Source organism: Octopus bimaculoides, chromosome 18, assembly GCF_001194135.2.
Source record: "Octopus bimaculoides isolate UCB-OBI-ISO-001 chromosome 18, ASM119413v2, whole genome shotgun sequence".
Taxonomy (NCBI): domain Eukaryota; kingdom Metazoa; phylum Mollusca; class Cephalopoda; order Octopoda; family Octopodidae; genus Octopus; species Octopus bimaculoides.
This window is the reverse complement of record NC_068998.1, coordinates 24,075,386-24,080,022: the sequence shown is the minus strand read 5'-3', so window position 1 is coordinate 24,080,022 and position 4,637 is coordinate 24,075,386.

Genomic DNA, 4,637 nt, shown 5'->3' with positions numbered 1-4,637 from the left:
TATATTATTATTATTATTATTATTATTATTATTATTATTATTATTATCATCATCATCATCATCATCATCATCATCATCATCATCGTCATCATCATTATCAATAATATTAATACACTAACTTTTTGTTTTTGTACGTACCTGTTGTGTGCGTCACACTTCAAAGAAGTGGCAAAGCGAGAAAAAGGAGGACAGAGAGGAAGTAAGAGGGAGAGAGAGAGTGAGAGAGAAAGGGAAAGTTAGAGAGAAAGAGAGAGAGAGAGAGTAAGAGAGAAAGAGAGAGTGAAACAGACAGTGAGTAGCGACGGCGTTCGTTTTGTGTTTTTAAATGTTTCAGAGAAGAAGTAAGAGAGAAAGAGAGAGAGAGAGTGAGAAAGAGAGAGAGAGAGCGAGAGAAAGAGAGAGAGTGAGAGAAAGAGAGAGTGAGTAGTGACGGCATTCATCACAAGAGAAGTAGATACATAGATACATACACACAGCAAATATTGGGTGTCAATTTCACTTTTCATTACCCCACGAGGATAAAATTAACTCAAAAATGGCTGAGTACTCCACGGACATGCATAACATTAACGTAATACTCAGGGAGATACAGCCTCACAGAATATGACAAGACTGGCGCTTTTGAATTACAGCTACAACTCGAAACTGATATATATATATATGAGAGAGAATAGTGCATTGGCAATAGGAATAAGGAACTCTGACTCAGGTATGGGTGTAATGTTCGCGAGCTTGTTACTCGAACGGCTCATAAGATTTTATGGAGTTAGGGGTAATTTGCTCCTTGTATCAGGAATGGTTCTTAACTTCGTTGTTTTTGGAGCAATTTTTCGACATTTAAAGTGTACATACACAGAGACTTAAGATAAGGAATATAGAGGTGAGGAGCGTTTGAAATTTTATTATCTAATAAATAAAACAGAAATAGGAGTCGAAATTGATTTGGGCTCAAAAATATAAAACTTGCAGTTAGAAATTATGAAAAAAACGTATTTTTCAGCTTCTATCTCCACTTACTGCGTGTGCGTGTCTGCTAACATAATGTGTAATGATATTAAGGGTCTCGGGAACCATAATGAAGAACTTACAAGGAAATAGTAAAACTCAAAATCACTATGGTGTCACTTGCTATTCTCATCTTATAATGATTTTGCTTGTCATTACGTTACTTAGCCCGTCGGTAACGCTTTCACGTGATCAGAGAGAAAGAGGCAGAAAGAAAAGAGGGAGAGAGAAAAAGAGGGAGAGAGAAAGAGAGGGAGAGAGAAAAAGAGGGAGAGAGAAAAAGAGGGTGAGAGAAGAGTCCATGACGTGAGTTAGTTGGAACGTAATTGAAACCCTTTCACTTGATTAGCTGAATTGAATGAAGGAACAAGAGAAAGAAAAAGGAGAGATAAAGAGAGGATAAGGTGAAGAGTGAGGTACAATGATAGAAGAAGAAAAAGACGGAAAGGGATGCGTCCATGACACGTGGCTGGGAGAACGTAATGTTTATTACGTGGTGAAAAAAATTAATTGAAGGTAGTGATATAGAAGAGAGTTAGGAATATAATTTTAGCAGAGGGATGTTCTGATGGTGAGATTAAAGAGAGAGAGTGAGAGAGAGAGAGAGAGAGAGAGAGAGAGAGAGAGAGAGAGAGAGAGAGAGAGAAAGAAAGAAAGAGAGAGAGTGAGGGAGAGAGAGAGAGAGAGGTGATAATAGTGGTGGTGGTGGTGGAAGTGGTGGATGAGGTGGCTGTGTGCATAGGGAAAAGTATTTCTTTTTGACTGAACAAAGTTGTTTATATCACCTATCACTTAAAGCATGCGCATCCGAAACTTGCCATTAACATTAGAAAGAAACCAGCTTCCCGGTCGCCTGTCATATACAATGATTGTCAATAAACCACAAGGGCAGACATTGGATAATGTGGGGGCTTTTCTTGCCTGAATCTCTATTCGGCCATGGTCAGCTATGTGTTGCATTCTCAACGGCTCTAAAATTACCTGATGTGAGAGTTAACGATATCAACATTGACAAACAAGGGAAAAGGAGAGAGAGAACTTACACGAAGAACAAAACCTGCAAAGATGTATTAGATTGAAAGATATACGCAAACTGAAATGTGTATTGACTCTGACCCATCGCCTTGGCTTGTAAGCTACCAGCGATGTAGTTTGCAGAGAATGGCATGTGGCACTAAATTTTTACCCCCGTGAAATTGTGACCCCTATATTTTACATATAAAATAACTTTCTTACTATAAAGTTTTTGTCTTCGAGATATGAAATTGTCACCATGTAAATCTTAAAAAAGTAATTTTTCTTTTTATAGGTAAAATGAAAAAATAAGAGTGAATATTTATTTTAAAAGTGCTGTGTATCAAGTCTATAAAATTGTGCATAAAATATATATCAAGTGCGTTAAGTAATCATCGTATTCCAGTTCCCATCACTTGTCAATGAATAGTAAATAAGCGACTATCTTTTGATATATACACAACACAGGCTACGCTAATACGCTTTTTAGATAAAATTTTCAGGAATAACCCAATAGGTTTACTATTAATTCCGTGAAATATTCACCGGTCCCGCTAGTATCCATAAATCTTGCTTTTCTATTCAGTGTCGGCGTGAGACTACCTCTAAGGTAATGAAATTCATTCACAAAACGTGCATGCGTGCGTTTGTGTGAAGTTAGTAAAAGTACATGTGTGATAATTATGTGCATATTTCATTCGTTAACGTTAAAAGTACTGCCGATTGTCTCCATACGTCCGAACAGGTGTAAGTGAACGTGCGGGAAAACTGAGAGGGAGGGAGAAAGAGAGAAAGAGAGAAGGAGAGAGAGAGAGAGAGCGAGAGAGAGCGAGAGAGAGCGAGAGAGAGAGAGAGAGAGAGAGAGAGAGAGAGAGAGAGAGAGAGAGAGAGAGAGAGAGAGGGGGAGGAAACTGTTTCAGACTGATCAATGGCGATGTCAGAATAAAGTGTGTAGAAGACTGAACTAGTCAGTAGATCAAATAAATTTTCAGAAATAAATGAAACAAATATCATTCTGTAAAATGATTATAACTATTGAATTATTTTAACTATATAATTCTTTATATAATGAAACAAAACTATAATTACCTTCATAAATTTTAGTTAAAGAACAACATGAGAACTCTGAACATTTCTCCCAGTTTCAAAAGTTAAGAGCTAAGCGTGGCGGATAATTAACCATTTTCAACATTAATGACAGGATATCCAGTTACGATAATATTTAGTAATTCGTAATGTCTTTTTGCTGGTGGGGCATCAATACAGTTAATCACTTCCTCGATAATTACTCATTTGCAATTAGTTCACGCTTCGCCTTTTCCACAAATCTGTGCATTGAATATTATGTAATGAAAGCATGCTTGTCAAACACATTGCACCTATTTTCTGTACTATGGGTAGTACACAGTAATATATATGTTGCCCCCAGTCTCTATAAAATCTAGTATCGCATTGGGAATCTTGGCTCTCGATATCTTCCACAACATAAAGACCCCCATCGGCATTGGTAAAAAGAATAGCTTATAGTTTCATCAGAGAAGAGAATGGTTCTATCAGAAGATATAAGCCTCAGGGTGTCTGTTTTAAGTTTACGACGGAAAGGGTTTGAGGACTAATTGATTTTCAGGCAGATATGTTCAGCAGATCATTCGCGAAGGACTTTAATTCCTAGATCTTGGGCGTAAACGTCCTGCATTTAAGTCCCTTCAACTAGCTTTGGCCTCTACAGAAATGACACCCTGACAATATGAAAAGGAACTAACGGCCACACGCTAGACAGACTCAGAAAGGTCTCCACACATACCATGAACTCCCTTAGACTGAAGGTCACAATAAAGACCAACCTGAAAACAGTAGTTTCCTTGACGTGACGCTGGAACTGGAATCTAGTGCCTATAGGCCATTTAGAAAACCAAATGAGAAGCTATCAGACATTAACGCAGGTGCTTGCCATTCAGCCATAATGTTCATTAATCTGATTAAGGGCTTCAACAGGATGATCTCCAGCTTATCTTCAAGCAAAGATATCTTTGATTCCGCCGTCCCGTAACACAACTGGGCTCTGGTAGCCAGTGCTTTCAAAGATAGCATTCGTTATATGCCAGACCCTAGACCCCACAAAAGAAAGTGCCACCGGAAATTGTTGTGGTTCACGCCGGCCTTCTATTTAAACTTTAAGACCAGAGTAGCTTAGAGCGTCCTTAGTTTAGTTGATAAGCACTTCCACCGCACTAATAAATTATACCCCCCACACACACACATTACACACCACACGCTAACAGAAAACTCCCGCGAACTTAACCAATACGGAAAGAAAACAGATTAACGAACACAACTAATTACATATACCTACACTTATGGAAAAGATTATGCATGTGACACCACTACACATATCACACAATCCATCCTCACAAGAGCACAATACTTAATAACAGACACTTTCTCCACAAACACTTCAAGATAAGTGTTACAGGCCTTACAGCGTAAGGGACACAACTCCAAACATTAACGTGATTTTTATCCTTATATTCTATTATGAATTAATATATAAATAAAAATAAAATGATTTAATTATTTTTACTCTTTAATATATATATATATATATATATATATATATA